Genomic DNA, 19,598 nt, shown 5'->3' with positions numbered 1-19,598 from the left:
ATTTGAGTCGATCTGCATCATGATTCATTTGGCACCTCCTAAGTGCTTGCTTCACACAAGAAATTGCACCATCATGCTCACCCTTTTCATGCCCTATTTCAATATATCTCCACGTATGCTAAATGTTTGTCTTCTTATGCAGCCAGATCAACCAATAAACACTGTAACACCCTCATCCCACATCTACCCAAGTAATTGGCCAACTGGGGTAAATATATGATGAGAGGGTACTATAATGGGATTCAACCTCCTAGGTGACCTTAAGGAAGTGGAATCGATGGAAACATATTAGATAAACCTTCCACATCAGCAACAGAATTTCCGGGAGCCAACCCAACCCCTCAGGTAACCACCCCCTGAGATCAACTGAAGTTTTAGACCATTAAATCCCCCAACAATCGCTTGATATGGGCATGCATGCATCCAACAGGCTTTGGAATCTCCCACAACATGGGTATGCATGCGTCCAAGGACTTTTCTGTCTAGTTCTGTCCCTGCGTCTCTGGGATTTGAGCCGCTTTTTTAGGCCCAGAGCCCAAGTGACTGCCCAAAACTCAATGACACTTTCAGAAATGAATTTACACAACATAAAAATGATGCATTTGCAAAAAAAAGGACAAGGTCTATACTTGACCCCTACTATCCATGACAAGCATTTCGTCAAACATGTCACAAATATGAGAATCGGTAAGAAGCATTGTTCCCTCATATCATTATCTTCATTATCATCTATTAGGTTATAGATACATTATTCTTTCATTTAGAAGTAAAAATATGAGGAGAGACATACATCATTACTGCCATATTACATGCTTATAACCAACATAATAACAACATAAATACCAAGGATACATCAACCATAGAGTACACATATAAACCAGGATAATACTCACGAATTAAAAAGGAGAAATAACCTCATATTAATGATACAAAATCCAACCTAAGATGGGACTACCACGTTCCACCCAACCATAGAATGGCTGAACCAAATCTCTCTTCATCCATTCACGCTTGTGCCATATTCCAAGCATGAATGTAAGACTAAAACCAAAAGAAACAACTAGGGCATCCCGAGGCTAAACCACCTCACCATCATCAATAAAAACTAGGCTTTACCATAATCCATCCTGGATCACTATGCCACCACAATAAACATGTAATAATAGGCTTTACCATGATCTCCATTAGATCACTAGGCCAAAACAAGCATGGATGCCACCAGATTTCTCCACCTAAATCGTGAGGAATTTTCCTATCTCCTAATCTCTCAAGCTTTACTGAAATCCACAGTCTAATCTAGGGATCACTGGGTCCTAAACTGATACTCCCCCTCTAGGTTTTACCATATATCCCGCCATTCACCGACAAGGATTCCTAGGCCTAATAAAGGGAAACCACCTCTAGGCTTTGCCATATAACCCGCCATTAATCAATCGAGGATTCCTAGGCCCACATAGTCACACAATACCTGGATTTATCGCAACCCATAGTATAGTTCAGTGGTCACTAGGCCAGTGGCTTTACTGCAATCCATAGTCCGATTTAGGGACCATTGGGCCATGTGTTATTTCTCTTAGAGATCCACCTCACTCAGCTTCGAATCCATCCGGAAATCCAGCTCGACCAAAACATGAGAACCCCATCACACCATGGCTATCCGTAAATGGCAAAGCTAGGATGAAAACATTGTCACATATGACAAAACCCGTGCCATAACAACAAAGAACCACATGAAATACCATGCATGCCAAATCTATCAAGGAAAAAACACATGAAAATCGATACTTGCAAAGAATCCTGTTGTAGTTACTTGACTTGCTCTTCCTTGCTTGCTCCTTCTTTCCTCTTGCCTACTTTGCCTTTCTTGATCCAATGCCAAAGTGCGACAAGAAAACTCTAAGTGTCCACGAGTGAGAGAGAGAGAGAGAGAGAGAGAGAATAATGAGAGAGCTAAAAAATTGAAGTGACAAAAGGTTACAAATTGATCCTCATAAGCCTTTTTATCAATTAGGCCTCTATTTTCTTGATTTTCCATTATTTTCCTTTCATTTTCCTCCCCACATGGAACCTGTGACTTTTCACCTTCCTTTTCTCCTAATTTCCATTATTTTCATAAATAAATGTGCCAAAAATTCCATTTTTCCTTTCCAAAGCCTTAGCCATGTTGAAGAATCTAGGGAAAAGTAGAGTAAAGTTATTCTTCGTTACTTGATAACAATTTGTGATGCAATTTTATAATTTATCTTCTTCTTCTTATTAGTGTGTGTGCTTCATCAAACTAATACCAAAACAAAATAACAAGAACACAAAGTTTGGCTCTCTACCAAGGACAAAAACTCTCCACTCTTGAGAGGGAAAACCTTTGTAAGTTTTCTCTTAATGAAGCTTCTTATTTAAACAACTTCCAAACCCTAGACCCTTGACTAGGATATCCTACAAGCATGAGTCAAATCCTTCCTCTTTCTGCACTATAACTTTCGGCACATGGACCTCTTCCTTCTGGCACTTAGCTCCTTAATACTTCGTCCTTCTTCTGCTACTTGTCCAAGTCAGAATTCTCTTCTTCTTAGGAGAAACCCTAGAAAATTAGGGCTTCTTTACTTCGCTATAGGGATAACCTTCTTTGCTTTCCTTAGAGACCTTTTAGACCTAGTTATACATCAAAATGAGGTCTCTCAATGTGTTTCCTTCACCTGCTGTTGAATCCGCAATAGTTCACTTCTGAAATCTTCTTACATGTGGAAAAAAACCCTAAAGCAATGCTCTTATATTCGTTGTCTTTTCCTTCCTTCTTTGATGGATGGGGAGGCCTTATAGGCCTTGTTTATTAGCTCAGAATAGGGATATTTTTCCACTGTGATTTCCTGCTGTAATGACCATAGGCAGACCTTCATCCCCTCACTCATGTGACTGTGTGAACCCTAGAGACAATACCTTTAAATGTCGATGTTCTTCCTCCTTGCTTCGCTGCCCTTGTAGACCTTTACCTTGGCTTTTCTTCATCCTTCTTGTTCTCTTTTGATTGCGGATTTCATAGAAAAATTGGTGCATTGTCTTTGGAGTGGACAACCTCTATAAATAGAGGTTTTTTTCTCCTCTTTAGGCTGACTTGACTGTCCATTAGGCTGATTAGACAATTTCATCATAATTCAGCTTTTATTCATTATTTTGCTACTTGGAGACTTCGTTGATGCTAGGAGAGGATTTGACTTGGCTTGGAGGTGTTCCCATGACCTTGTATGTTGACATACATGATGTAACATTCCCTCAAAGGGCCTCATCGTAATTACATTTTGACTTTGACTCTCCAGAAGCACTTCAAAATGTGCTTGACCTATTTTCAATGAGCAAGAAACTCAATGGCAAATAATATAATTTTTTTTTTCTCTTTTATTGAATAAGTTCAAATATCAAATTACATTTATGAAGACCTAGCCTAGTTTCATTTCCTTCAGCTTTCCCTCTTAACTAGGTAGGTATTCATACAACATTACAAGGTGTTTGGAAATTTTAAATCTTGAAGAATTCACATAAGAGAAACCGGATTAACAATCCATTTGTTATAGCATCATATCCATGAGCATTGTCATAGTGCAAGGGCTTGAATAACAAATCCATCTCTTTACGAGATCAAGAGTGTTATAGACATATTTGGGCACATCAACCCCAAACTTATATGTCGATATATTAGGGCTCATCAACCCCTAAAAGAGTTGTTTCATACCCTAAAGGAACATAGTCATCTAAATACATCATTCCCCAAAATTTCCACCTGAGAAACCATCCAGAAATTGCCTAAATTGAACCATACTGACTGCTCCACTGGCAAAGTACGATGCATACTGAGTGGTACACTGCTAGGGTGCGATGCATACTATTTAGGCCTTCTATAGGGTGCAATGGGCGAGGATGGACAAATGTCCGGGACATTTTTCAGTTGATTGCTCATGGAATCTTCCAGAACATTCTCCTATGCCACTTCCTCTCTGAATTCGCCCAAGGATGAATAAGGGATCTACGAAAATCCAATCCCTTCTCTTGTGGATCTCAAAAGAATGGTCTTCCCGTTCACACCATCTCGTGTCATCAACCACTGGAGATCATGTTGGTAACACACCATCAACTAGTGATAGTAAGTTCATGGACAGAAGGGAAAGGTCAGAATTCCATGTAGGTTATGTCAAGGTAATCATTCCCTTCACCTTTGCCCCTTTTGGATGAAGCCAAAAGAGTGTTGGATAACCATCTTGCTTCACCGCAGCGAGTTCCATCTGGTTACAGGAAACTCTCCCTAAGTCCTTCACTAGTTGAAGAACCGACTGACTTAAATCAACCGTCGGTCGAAACCACTCTCTCTAAAAGTGAATCCATTGAGTCTATACCCGACCAAAATCAACAGGTCAAGATAACAGTTGATCCAATTTCACCTTCAGCTAATCATACCTTTCCCGAAGAGAGTGAAAATGATACCATTCAAGTTCTTTTTGTTACTGCAGATTCTAACGACCTCGGGGGAAATCTGCCTGTTCCATCTAGACAGGAGGAAAACCCCCCAGTTCTCGTAACTCAAAAGGGTTAATTCTCCCGTTTCTTTGGTACTCCCTCCAAGTAGTCTAGTCACTTCCTTTGATTGGAATCGACTGGCAAGATCTCGCCTTCCTTCTTATGTGCCTTTCCAGATCATAGTACAAGTTGGTAAAATGATTGTTTCTGGCACTATTATAGATGAAGGTGCATCAATGAGTATCCTTTCCTCAACTGCTTGGAAAGCACTTGGTTGGCCACCGCTTGTGCTTGTTACATAGAATCTATTAGGCTTTAACAAAGGAACAAGTCGACCATTAGGGATCCTTCCTTATTTACCTATTACTTTGGGAAGGAAGACCATTTATCTGAACGTGATGGTAAACCCAGGGACGTTAGACTACAATTTACTTCTTGAGCGTGACTATGTTTATAACATGGAAGTTATTGTTTCAACACTTTTTTGAGTGATGTGTTTCCCACATGAAGGCAAGATTGTCACCATTGACCAGCTCTCATTTCCCGGTCCAAACATAGCTCCAAGTCAATCATCATCCCTAAATGGTCCATTTACATCAACGGTATCATCCCCACTCCCAAGTTCCAAGTCGAGTCTTTCACTTGAACCTTCATTCCATCCACCTGATAGCCATGAGTAGTCTGGTGAATGTAATGAAGCTTGGGGGGCATGCACCTAATGGTAAAGATAAGTTTCCCTGTAGGTTATGTGATTGGTCTATCATACCATTCACCTTTGTCTATCTGGATGAAACCAAAGAGGTGTTGGATAACCGTCCTACCTCACGGTAGTGACTTCCATCTGGTTACAAGAGACTCTCCCTTTCATCATGCTGGGGGCATGCGAACCTTTTTTCAAGCATAGTTTTTCGTTTCAAGCTTGTGTAAAAATGAAACTGAATCCAAGCATAGTTTGTTCGTTTCAAGCTCGTGTAAACATGAAACCGAATCCAAGCATAGTTCCTCATGGTTCAAGCTTGTTTAAAAATGAACCCATTTTCAATTTTTAACCCTTGTGATTTCCATTCTATCAGCCTTTCGAGCCTTGGTTGTGTACATCCCATTGCCACCATCCCTTTGGCCAATCATACGCTTTCACTTGGTTGTGTTACCCTTTTTGAGGGACAGTTGCAATGAGTGGTCTTATTAGCCAACCTCTTCACATAAATCAACATGTTTTGAGAAGTTCCAACATCACCGGAACCAGTTGCTACCCTAGACACCACTCGTTCCTCAAAATAGAGTCCTCTTTAAACCCTTTTCAGACTCGTTAAATATGAAAAGATTGTTGAGCGCTTGTCTTTTCCAGCTCGTTAAAGTATTGGAAATGTCATCCCTCCTGTATTATTTTATCCTTTTTCGGACCTGAGGGATTACTTTACGAAAAAGAACTTATGGAGTTTTCTTTTTGTCCCTTTTCAAACTCTCTAAACATGAAAAGGACCGAGTTATCCTTGTCATTAAACTTGTTAAAACAATAGCGACAAACTTGTCCATCTAGACGAGACTGAGTTTCACTGTCGCTAGACTCGTTAAAACATTAAATAGAGACAGGTTTGCCTAGAAGGGTGAATTATAGAACAAGCATATGTTATCCTCCTCAAGCTTGACAAAAATAAAGAGGTACTCATTAGCAATGACTGGGAAAAAAGGAAAAAACTTGAAGAATTTATGGTAGCGAGTCGCTCTTGAACATGACACTTTCACTTCATCTCCAGTATTGAGTTGGGTTGGGTTGTTCCATTCACTGTTCATCTCACCATAGGTCTTTCATACCATCCATATTTTGGGGTTAACACTACCAATTCATCTCAGTGTAGCCGACGTGTTCAAGAGAAGTCATTCAGTTGAGAAAAAACCATCCAGTTAATGTCTCATCCACTGCAATACCTCCAACCTTCATTTTTTTCATGACCGCCATTCCTGAACCTTGTGTCGTCAGTTCGTTTTTTCACCTCCATAAATCATTTGCTTCATTTCGTGTTGTAGATGTGGGATACATCAAGGCCCTCCTACGATGAGTCGCTTCTTGTTGACATTGGCTCATTATCCAAGAAGTTGACTTAGAAACAACCCTTTCAGTGCTTTGGAGCTTGCATACATCAATGGCAAGTTTCTCACTTCCGGCGACAGGTTGACGTCAATGGCCTTCGATCGAAAGATTTTGCGTGGTGTTCGATATCGGATCATGTATTCACACCACGTGAATTGTACTATAGTACCTTGGGGGTCATTATCACTAGTGGTGATTCCGCTCGCGTCTGTTAACAGCTCACACCATTGGCTGGTAATCAGGCGATGTCTTTCCATGTTCGACTTCAGAACATCTCTTCACATAGATTGACTTGTACATCGAGTGAAGATTGAACGAGTTTGAATACCTTGGATCTAGTTTCATCCATCCGAGCTGCGATATATTCAGGGATATAAAAACATCAAATGTACAAAGGCTCTACACAGATGGTCATCCTAACCATGGATTGCGACTCTATATATGTAGAATCACAAATCTGTATCTGCAAGCGACTGTCTGATCTATGTACATGAAATGAAATTTATAAAGCTGAGCATGGGAATGCCTCCCTCAGCTAGATCATGAAAAATTATATTATGATGATGTATTGTATTGTAACTTATGCAGGTCACCTTCCAGTTCGAAACTTTGGATCCTCATGATAAAGCATTTCACTCGACATGAATATTTACGACCTCATGCTTTAGGGGGCAACTGTTGTAGAAATATTTGGGCACATCAACCCCAAACTTATATGTCGATGTATTAGGGCTCATCAACCCCTAAAGAGTTGTTTCATACCCTAAAGGAACATAGTCATCTAAATACATCATTCCCCAAAAGTTCCACCTGAGAAACCATCCAGAAACTGCCTAAATTGAACCATACTGGCTGCTTCACTGGTAAAGTGTGATCCACACTGAGTGGTACACTGCCAGGGTGTGATGCATACTATTTAGGCCTTCTATAGGGTGTGATGGGTGAGGATGGACAAATGTCCGGGACATTTGTCAGTTGATTGTTCATGGAATCTTCCAGAACTTTCTCCTATGCCACTTGCCTCTCTGAATTCGCCCAAGGATGAATAAGGGATCTAAGAAAATCCAATCCCTTCTCTTGTGGAACCCATTGTAACAAGTGGAATGACACTAATCAAACCCCATGGATGACTCACACCCTTGCAAACATCTATAAATGGATCCCTCATCCAAGAGATCTAGAGGCTAAAATATTGTGAATTTCAAGGAAGTGCTGATAGTTTGTAATTGAGGAAGGAGCATTGTATTGTTGGAGTGATCTTGCTATTTCATGAGGTGAAGAAGGATTGAAGTTGGGAGGATGATGCTAGATCAGACAATTGGGTTGTAATTCTCCCTTCTATTAATAAATTTCTTCAAGTTTTCTTCCATATGATTGTGCAATTGTGAATGTTATCATTTGTTCATTATATATCTGATTCTGTAATGTTTATGTTGTAATAGATCACAATGCTTTGACGGTTCTTTGTTGCTGTACTTATGTAGGTACTCTCCAAGCGTGTTAAGTACGGGGAGTATTTGCAGGCTCTGTCAAAGGGGAGAGAGATGAAGCAACGGATTAAGCAGAAGTTCCAGGTTGGTTCCATTATCTTTCTCTTATCTGTTACACATAGAAGAAACCATTGAAATGCTTTAAACTGTTATTTCTAGGGTAGCTGCCAAACCTAGAGGGTTAGCATTCTTTAGGAATACTAGTTTTCCCAGAAACAATGAGCTACAATGTTGTTGAGACCAATGATTTATAGACACCTTCATCATTGTCTCTCAAGGTACATATCCACCCGGGTGTTCTCTGAGTATGACCTTCTAGTACTATTCTTATCTTGGGTTCCCAACCCTCAAAGAATATTGTTCCTCTTGCCTACTCTTGTCTTGGATGCCCTACACATCCTCAAAGAGTACCAGATGCTAGATGATTACCTAATCCTCCCATTCTTTCTTCCCAAGTGAAGACAAGAATGTTGTGTCTAGCTTGTGTCTACATTTCCATTCACGACCTTCATCTAAACTTACGGTTGTTAGTCTTGGTCTAGTGCATGACCCATGAAATGGAAAACATAATTGTCACTCCTTTGTAATCAGGGGTGATTCAAGACTCCCTCTTGATCAAGGACTTGTCAGAGCTCCCTCTTAACTAGGGACTCTTTCCTTCATCAACAAATTCTTCTTCATGGGTCCTTCAGCTGCTTGATCTCCTTCCTTTCTTGATGCCATGAAGTCTTAGTTCAAACTTTTTCTAGGTAGGGCACCATCCATCGGTCACTTTCCTTCTTGGTTGTCATGTCATTGTTTCATGGAAAGTGATTATCAAGTTTTTCTTGTCATCTTGGCTACTCCTTTGTTATCTTGTCCATGATTCGGAATACTCTTCTCATGGATGCTTTAATGTACAAGCTTGATTACATGTTTTGACCTAGTAGCCCATCATGACTTCATCCTGATATTGCTTCAACATTGCCTTGTATTGGATGGTTTCTTCATCATGACATCTTTGTAGAGTAGAATCAGTTATCTGCATCTTTTATATCTCCAAGGCCTTCATAGGTGTCAAGGGTCCTTTCTTTCTTTATCAGAGTTGTCTTGCCTTCTTTCGGAAGATATCTTCAAATTATCTTGTTAGATAGTGATTCCTGATGATCGTGGTGTTCTTCCACATGATTGATCTCTTTCTTCATTTGCTTCTTATTAGATAGATAGGTCAAAGATCTAATGCTTCTTGTGAGAGAATTCTTTCATTGCTTGCTTTCTGGACTTGTCAGCATTTCTTCTTGCTTCTTAGTGAGCAATCTTATACTCCTTATGTGAGCATATTATTTTGTTGACCTTCATTATATTGTGGTACATGCCTTTGAGCATGTTCTTGGTGAAAGAGATTCTTTCATGCTAGATCATGTTATATAACTATACCCATGACTTAATAATATACAAATGATAACATGACCTAAACTTTGATGCATACATACCTCACCTTGCTTCATCTTAGCTTGCCTACATATCATTATTTTCTTGAGACCCATGAATGGGATTCCCAATGATACATATGCTTTGGTCCATGAACCTTCTTTTGAAGGTTCCATCATAGGATCTTAAAGATCCTTGCCTTGCAAATGTTTCCTTTCTTTTGATGATGTAGGTCTTCTAAGATTCTTAATCATGATCAACTTTTCTTTCATCATACATGAGGTCCTCTACTAGGTATGCTTCTTCTACCTGAATATCTTGAGCTGTATCTACCATGCTCCTATATTCTAGAAGATATTTCTACTTATGCATTTTTAATCTTATCATAAATTCTACATCTACATGAGTATCTATAACTCTATGTACATCATGCTTCTAGATTCTAGAGGATGTTTCTAGCCATGAAATATTAATCTTATTCCTACATGCTCCTATCCTACTCAAAACTTTGAAATAAGTCTAGAAGTAAAGAGTTTGACCTAGTCATAGTAGAGATCTGGAGGATCTTCCTTCTTTTGCTTCTTTCCTTTTTCTTTCACCTTTTGAGTCAAGTGAGCTTATTCCCTTTTTCTTCTTTTGTTGTTTTCCTTCTTAAGCTTAGGACAATTCCTTTTGTAATTCCCATATTCTCGGCATCCAAAGGATTGGATCTTGGACATGCCTTTGTTTTTTGTTCTTCATGGACCAAAATTGCCAACTTTACCCTTTTATTTGGCCATGGTAGCAAATGATTCATCCTTTGATCCCACATCTTTTTTCTCCTTGAGTCTAGTTGCCTTTGTCTTGTGTAGAGACCACATTTCACTAAGAGTGGTTGCTTCCTTCTTGGCATATATGCTTGATGTGAAGTTTCCCCACTCCTCAGGTAGATAATTGAGTACTACAATTTTCATCTCTTTATCAGACATGAATTTCCAAAGCTCTTGAAGTTGATCTCTCATTTCAGATGTTTTCATGAAGTAGGGAGATATTCCTTCCTCTATTATCTCCATCTTGTATAATTCATTCATCAGAGATATTAATTCTCCGGTTTTGGATACCAAGAATAACTCTACTATATTATCATAAATTTCTTTTGATATCTCAAACTTGGAGACATAAGGAATGAGAGAGTCTTTAATTGATTCTATCAGAATCCTTTGAGCTCTTGTATCATCCTTATTATACGTGGCTAAGGCTTGATTCTGTTCCTTAGCAGAGATAGTGATACCCTTTGACATGATCTAGGAGTTCATTCTCCTTGAGTAGTTGATCGGTCCTATTCTTCCATGCAAGAAATTTATTTGTACCTACCAATTTATTTCTTTCATTACAAAAAGACAATGGTGTATATTCAGAAGGGGACATGTACTTACTTGATAGATTTTGAGATGTAATGGATTTTCTTCCACCTTGAAGGCTTGGTGGCTTGTCTTCCCTGGATCTTGATGTTCTTAAAGTTGCATTCTCCAAGTAGACTTGCTTGGTGATGAGGTTTTCTTGAATACTTGTAGCTTGATGTAGGTCTTGCTTCAATTTGTTCTTCTTTGTAGGTGCCTTTATGTAAGGCTCTTCTTCTAGCTTTGTAGACCTTCTTGATGAGTAATGGATTATATACCCTTCTTGACCTTGAAGTGATTGAGACTTCTAGGCTTGATGCTTCTCCTTAATGAGTGTTCTTGAGTTGCCCTATCCTTGTTGTGTCACCTTAGCTCTGATACCATGTTGAAGAATCTAGGGAAAAGTAGAGTAAAGTGATTCTTCGTTATTTGATAACAATTTGTGATGCATTCTTACAATTTATCTTCTTCTTCTTATTAGTGTGTGTGTTTCATCAAACTGCTACCAAAAAAAAACAACAAGAACACAAAGTTTGGCTCTCTATCAGGGACAAAACCTCTCCACTCTTGAGAGGAAAACCCTTTATAAGTTTTCTCTTATTGAAGCTTCATATTTGAACAACTACCAAACCTTAGACCCTTGACTAAGATATCCTCCAAGCATGAGTCAAATCCTTCCTCTTTCTGCACTATAACTTCCGGCACATGGACCTCTTCCTTCCGGCACTTAGCTCCTTAGTACTTCATCCTTCTTCTGCTATTTGTCCAAGTCAGACTTCTCTTCTTCTTAGGAGAAATGCAAGAACATTAGGGCTTCTTTACTTCATTATAGGGAAAACCTTCTTCGCTTTCCTTAGAGACCTTTTAGACCTAGTTATACATCCAAATGAGGTCTCTCAATGCGCTGCCTTCATTTGGTTTCGAATATGCAATAGTTCACTTATGAAATCTTCGCATGTGTGGATAGAAACCCTAAAGCAATCCTCTTATATTCGTTGTCTTTTCCTTCCTTCTTCGCTGGATGGGGAGGCCATAGAGGCCTTGTTTATTAACCCAGAATAAGGAGATTTTTCCACTGTGATCTTTTTTTGTAATGACTATAGGCAAACCTTCATTCCTTCGTATGTGTGACTGTGTGAAACCTAGAGATAGTCCCTTTAAACTTCGTTGTTCTTCCTCCATGCTTCGTTGCCCTTGTAGATCTTTACCTTGGCTTTTCTTCATCCTTCTTGTTATCTTTTTCTTGCGGATTTCAGAGCATGATTGATGTGTTGTCTTTGGAGCGGACAACCTCTATAAATAGAGGTTTTTCCCTCCTCTTTAGGCCGACTTGACTGTCCATTAGGTCGGCTAGACAGTTTCATCATAATTTGACTTTTATTCATTATTTTGCTGCTTGGAGACTTCGTTGATGCTATGAGAGGATTTGACTTGGCTTGGAGGTGTTCCATGACCTTGTATGTTGACATACATGATGTAGCATGCCCTCAAAGGGTCTCATCATAATTATATTTTGACTTTGACTCTATAGAAGCACTTCAAAATGTGCTTGACCTATTTTCAATGAGCAAGAAACTCATTCACAAATAATATCAAAATAATCTCTCTTTTCTTGAATAAGTACAAATATCAAAATTACATTTATGAAGACTTAGCCTAGTTACATTTCTTTCAACATGCCATTTCCTTTTCTAGTTTTCTTAGCCAGAACAAACCAATAACCATCCACACTAGGATGTTTTTCCCAACATTCAGCTTGGAATAAGTGTCTCATCAACTATGGTTATTATTTTGCCCTTATTTTCTTTTATTACATGGAATTTTCACTAGGGATGTTACAGAACCTCCACCTTGGGGGATACCGTCCTCGGTGTTCAACCACACCTATACCGTAGAAAAACCATTGAAAATCAAACATAATTCCCATGGAGCTTTATAACATAGCTTGATGCAGTATTTACAATGATAACCTTGTTGAAAAGCAAACCAACATGTCAATGTGACAACTATAATGACATGACACCCATACTTCTTATTGGAGCTTTATAACATAGTTCATGGTGATATTCACATCCATATACATATGTACATATACCAAACATCACCAAAACATATACCAAAACATACATGAAAGACATATACCAAAACATCCACTCAACCAACGAATAAGGAAGGATACATAACTTGCATCTAATCTGCCATCTCCCTTGTAGCTTCATTGGGCCTAAAGTGCTTCCACTGCGCTTTAAATTGCTCGATTGTTTAGTTCCAAAACATGAACACCTTTTTCTACAATATACATTAAGGCTTTGGTTGGAATTCTCCATCTATTTCCACCTACAATACAGGCCAATTAATCACATGATCAACATATTTAACATACTTCTTAAGAAATGACACATGGAAAACATCATGGAATTTAACTGTCAGAGGTAGTGAAAGTCGATAGGACACTGGTCCAATCCTCTCAATGATCCTGAAAGGTCCACAAAATCATGGTGCCAACTTGGCACAAGATCCAATTTGCAAGGATCTCTTCTTCGGTTTGATGCACAAGTACATGTTCCCTAACCTAGAACTCTTTGAACAACCTATTCTGATTTGCATAGCTCTTCTGCCTATCTTATGCTGCTTTCAAATTCCTCTTGATTACCTACGTTTCTCAGTCCATTTTCGCTAACATGTCGGTCCAATTAACACCCTGTTAATTGGATCACTCCAACTGATGGGGGTATTACAACTCAGCCCATACAATGCCTCAAACAGACTCATCCTCAAAGATTCTCGATACCCATTGTTGTAGGAAAACTCTACCAGTGGAAGATACTCTTCCCACTTTTACTACAGATGCATCACGTACATCCTCAACATGTCCTCCAATATCCTATTGACCCTCTTAGTCTGTCCATCTATCTACGGATGATATGTTGTACTGAAGGCCAACTATGTTCCCAAACCTATAAAAAACTCTTTCCAAAACTTGGAAGTGAACTTTGCATCCTTGTCTGACACAATATTCTTTGGAACACCATGCAATCTGACCACATTTGTGATGAACACCTATCCCACATCACTTGTTGAATAAGTAGTCTTCACTGAAATGAAGTGTGCAACCTTTATCCACATGTCCACAACAACCATGATGGAATCACGCTGTCTCATTGTCCTCAGAAATCCTGTGATAAAGTCCATGGAAATGACCTCCCATTTCCACTCTAGAATCACAATCAGTTGTAACAGTCCATCTGGATGCTTACACTACCTTTACCTGTTGACAATACAAACATCTAGTCACAAACTATGCTACATCCTTCTTTAGATTCAACCAATAATAGAAATTATTCACTGCGGTCAATGTCTTCTGATAGCCCGGGTGACCTGAATATGGTTTCACATGAAACTCCCTCAATATCACCTTCTTGAGCTCAATGTTGTCTGGCACATATATCCTATTCCTAAATCTAACCAATCCATCTGCCTTGAGACAATATTCCATATCCTATGCGCCTATACCTGCACCTGTACCTATTTTGGCTACAACCTATGCACAATCTCCATATACCTGTCATCCTACTAACCTGCCGACAAGATCATATCCCGCAAATCTATCCCATAGGAACTCATAACTGCTATATGTTGAAATAATGAATTGCTTGGGGGGGGGGGGGTGAATCGGTAATTATGAGATTCTTTTTCATTTTCTATTATGCTTATAGTCCCTTCTTGTATTCTTTTACTTGCGATAGAATTCATTCACAAAACTAGTGAACAAAAATTTCAAACATACATGTTCATACAACAATCACATGAGTAACACACACATTGGACACAATTTTTTTCACATGGAAACCCAGAGGGAAAAAACCACCAAATTTTTGTTTGTTTATGATGTAGATTAAGCACCCACTTAATTACATATGTTTGTTTGTAAGAACCCACTCACAAGATGCACCAACCCCCTTTGGTAAGAAAACACCAACGTACCAAGAGGCACCAACCTCTTATGAGTGAAGGCACCAACCTACTCTAGCCACTGTTCTACTATTTCATACAATTTTAAAACTTAAAACATAGGCATAAAAATTACAAATAAAATGCCAAAATGGTTAGTTGTAGATTCAACTTCTGCACTCTGTCTTCTGTGTTCTGATGCAACTATTATTTATGTGATACTCACAACAAAATGTCCCCAACACTCAGCCTCCTTTCTCAAGGGATCTCTGTTGCCTTCTCTTTAGTACTACCCTCGCTATTCTCCACACAACACACCCATTGCACTTGTTGCTAAATCACTCAGTGTTCTCCTCGGTGCTTAGACCTCTCTGTCTCTATGCATGCCTCTCACACCACAACACTATAGAAATCTGCTCAACTCCCCACTCACTCAATTGCAAACGATGGTTTTGTTTCTCAAAGGTACTCTGCACAAGGCTATCTCTATTGTCTATACTCTAACTGCTCAAATGTACTTTGACATGGCTCCCTCTGCCACTGTTGCATCTCCTGGTAGTTTCCTGTCACAGTATTGAATCAGAGATGGACCATGGAGCTTCTTACTAAACAACTACATAAATCTCCATGTTGAGAAATTAATTCTTAGATGACCTGCACACTCCTCTGAGAGTCCCATTCTTAGTTATTGCTCAATAGAGCTTGACAATCCTCAGGGATGGCTACTCTAACTTCATTTATTTCTCCCAATTGTGCAAGCGAAGCAACCAATTGATTTCTTCAATCATCATAATCATCTTTGTAAAATGACGTCCTCAATTCCTTGTTACATAGTATTCTATAGGTTTAGCGCATTTAAATGATCAACTCCCTGATCCTGCATTCAATTCTATAACTTCCGACCCATGCATCCTTTAACTTGTTGTACTGCTTCATCGGAACACGCCATATCATAACTTACACTGACAGAATGTTACGATATTGCACTTCTCCGATATCCTTGGCCCCCTTTTCCTTTAGCTCCTTTAGCAAGCATTTTCTCATAGGACCAGACCTATGATTGATGGCTTAGTAATATATCGGAGCCCCCCAATATCGTAACTTAATTGAAATATTACGATATTTTGTTGTCCGATATCCTTGGCTCCTTTTGCAATTAGCTCCCTGTGTGTTTCCTTCTCAAGGGACCAAGAGCTCTGACCAATGGCTTAGTGCTTAGGTGTTAAGGCCTTCTGGCTCCTACTGAGGGCCAATCTTCCTTTGTTAACTACTCTGTGCCCTTGGTTCTCTGAATTCTCATGACCAAGTGCCAACACAACATCAGAAGCCCCTTCCATCGTAACTTTTCCAAAAACCATTTGCACAAGAGTTACGAGGTTCTCATCCTCCGATATGCTGACCTTTGAGATGACATTGATACTCTATGATCCGAATGGAAAATGGCATCTACCCATGGTATTCATCCACCCATGGAATTTCCCCATGGTATTGTAAGTGGCATCCACCCATGGTATTCATTCACCCATGGTATTTTCCTATGGTATTGCATGTGACATCAACCCATGGTATTCATTTACCCACTCATGGAATTTACTTGTGGTATTGTAACAAAAAAATGCTATAAGTAACAAGTCACATTTTTTTAAAGGACATATTGTCCACTACAATGTAGCCTTTACAATTATTATCTATTTTAATAAAAAAATTCTTTGTGGTTTTGTTATTGTGTGTTCTCCTATTTTCTTCTAGCATTTCAACTTTTCAGATCTTGGGGGCCTCCCCCTTAAGATCCATTTTAATTTTTTATAGATATTGGGGGTCTCCCCTTAAGATCCCAATCAGTGGTATCAGAGCTGCAAGTGAAGCAAGAAGAGCAGAGCCAGTAGATCCAACGCTAAGAAGAAGAAGGGATTTTGAAAAAGTTGTAGGTGGCAGCAGTTCAAAACCCTAGAAGGTTGACGCAGTTCCAAGACAAGACGTAGATTTTCGAGGCAGTCTCTCTCAGAGGCATTTCAATTTTTCAGATCTTGGGGGCCTCCCCCCAAGATCCATTTCAATCTTTTATATCTTGGGGTCTCCTCCTAGGATCCATATCAATGGCATCAAAGCCAGGTTACGACTCCATGGGAATGAGGGTTTGATGCATATTTCAGTTTCAAATTTTTGCAAAAATATTCAACAAACTTCAGGCATGTGCTACGACCTCCACAAAGCACTTTCTTAGACAAAGCAAGAAGAATTTTTCTTTTTTCATTTTTTTGCAGGATTTTTTTTTGGGTGGAGAGTTTGCAGAATCAGATCTAAAAATTTTGGTTCAAATTTTACAAAAACAAATAACATATTTGGATTTATTGTGTAAAAATACCCAAATTAAAAAAAATGGCCTAATCGGAGTCCGGATGAGGGAGATATCGCTGATTTAAAATCAGCTATGTTGCATAAATTTTTCTAATGACAATTTGTGGACGATGGTTCTCCAATCCTTTTTTATAGTTTTTGTGAAAAATTTCAAAAAAATGATGATAGATCTGATCTCCTCTTTAAAAATAATCCAATTTAAAAAAACAAATTGGTCAAATCAGAGTTTGGATGAGGGAGATATCACTGATTTAAAATCAACTGTTTTTTTTCAGCACTTTTGTGATGATAGGACAGTTGTAGCATGAATCTGAGTTTCCAGAGTGTCCAGGTAGGCATTTCAATCACATGGGAAGATGTAGAATGGTCATTCTGTTTCTAAAAATAGGTTATAATAAATATTTCGAGTTATATTGACCGAGTTATGACCATTTTAAATTTGGAGCATAATTAAGAGCTCGTTCCCTTTTGAGATGTGCCCTCCCACCTTGCTTTAGTAGGCACCTACTTCACATTCATCAGTTTAAACATAACAGCATCTGACTTGGGTTCTTTGGAGACGTTCCCTCCCACCCCAGGCTATGTAGACACTTGCTACTTCATCAACAGCCAACATCACGGTTATGGGTCAATCGCACAAAATCCTTGTCATCGAAGTCCATTTGCTAGGTCACACACTGTTAGTATCACGGTCGGTCACATGCATTACAGGGTATCTCTATCCTCGGATCTTCATTTTTCATGGTTATGGATCATCCACAAACCCACACTTCATCGTAGTCCATTTTCTAGGCTGCACACTGTTAGTATCATAGTTGGTCACAAGCATTACATGGTATCTCTATCCTCGGATCTTTGTTTGTCATGGTTATGGGTTATCCACAAACCCACACTTTATTGAAGTCCATTTGCTAGGCCGCACACTTTTAGTATGATTGTTGGTCATAAGAATTACATGGTATCTCTATCCTTAGATCTTCGTTCATCACGGTTATGGGCTAACCACAAAAAACCCTTCTCTATAGTTGCTCTTCATATTCAATGCAAGCTTCTTAGGAGGGAAATTCACACAATGGGGACCGTTTCTTCTTAAGGAGGGAGGAATGATCCGAATGGAAAATGGAATCTACCCATGGTATTCATCCACCCATGGAATTTACCCATGATATTTTAAGTGGCATCCACCCATGGTATTCATTCACCCATGGTATTGTATGTGACATCAAACCATGGTATTCATTTACCCATGGTATTTACCCACACATGGTACTTGTGGTATTGTAACCAAAAAATGTTATAAGTAACAAGTCACATTTTGTAAAAGGAGAGATTGTCCAACACAATGTATCCTTTACAATTATTATCTATTTTAACAAAAAAGTTTCATTGTGGTTTTGTTATTGCGCGTTCTCCTATTTTCTTCTAGCATTTCAAATTTTTAGATCTTGGGGGCCTCCCCCCAAGATCCGGATCACTCCACGTGGCGACTTCTTAGTTATAAAACTTGTCACCCGCATTTGGCCCACTAGGCTACTAAATAATGTTGAATATGCCTGCCACGTATCCTGTTGATCTGAAATGGGGCACTAAAGGCTTCTTGTCTACTTACAAGAACCTCTCCCACTCCAAATCTTATATAGTCCCAAGATCTATGCTTATGATTGACAATTTGTGGAATTAAAGGACTTGAAATAGGTGTATGCTTTTGTTTTCCTTTAACTATTAAGTGCTTATGTTCATTTGGTTAAATTGATATGAAATGCATATAACAGTAAATAAAGCAGCAAATAAGCAAACCATAGGAGACAACAATATAATATGGAGTTCACCTTGATATCTTGGGCTACGTCTCCTTGAGCACTAATCAAATCGATTAGGCTCTTTGGGATTATGGCTTAAATTCTCTTACAAGTTCCACGCTCAAGTCCATAGGATTGCAACTGTACCTATGAGCTTAGAATGCCATCTTTATCCCTGGCTATTTGGCTCTCTGGCTCTTAGCTCTTGGCTCTGTCTCCCGGCTTTGGCTCTGGCTCTGGCTTTGGCTTTCAGCTTTGGCTCTGGCTTTGGCTTTGGCTCTGGCTCTGTCTCTGGCTCTTGGCTCTGGCTCTGGCTCTGGCTCTGGCTCTGGGCTCTGGCTCTCGGCTCTTGGCTCTGGGCTCTGGGCTCTGCTCTTGGCTCTGGCTCTCGACTCTTTGCTCTTGGCTCTCATCTTTGGCTCTCGGCTCTGGCTCTCGATTCTTGGCTCTTGGCTCTCTGAGAAATCACCCCTTTACCATCGCCCCAACCTTTGGTGGCTTCTCAGCTTTCACGAGCTTCAGGTTTCGCTTGACCTCCAAGCGACCCTCTGCTTCTGAGTGACCCTGACTCCGTAGACTGCCTCCTCTGGTCTTTCACTCAGCATTCAATCATCTC

This window comes from Pinus tabuliformis, chromosome 6 (genome assembly GCF_031772625.1).
Source record: "Pinus tabuliformis cultivar Carrire ecotype Pingquan chromosome 6, CPIR1, whole genome shotgun sequence".
In the NCBI taxonomy this organism is placed as follows: Eukaryota; Viridiplantae; Streptophyta; class Pinopsida; order Pinales; family Pinaceae; genus Pinus; species Pinus tabuliformis.
This window is presented reverse-complemented; position numbering follows the sequence as displayed.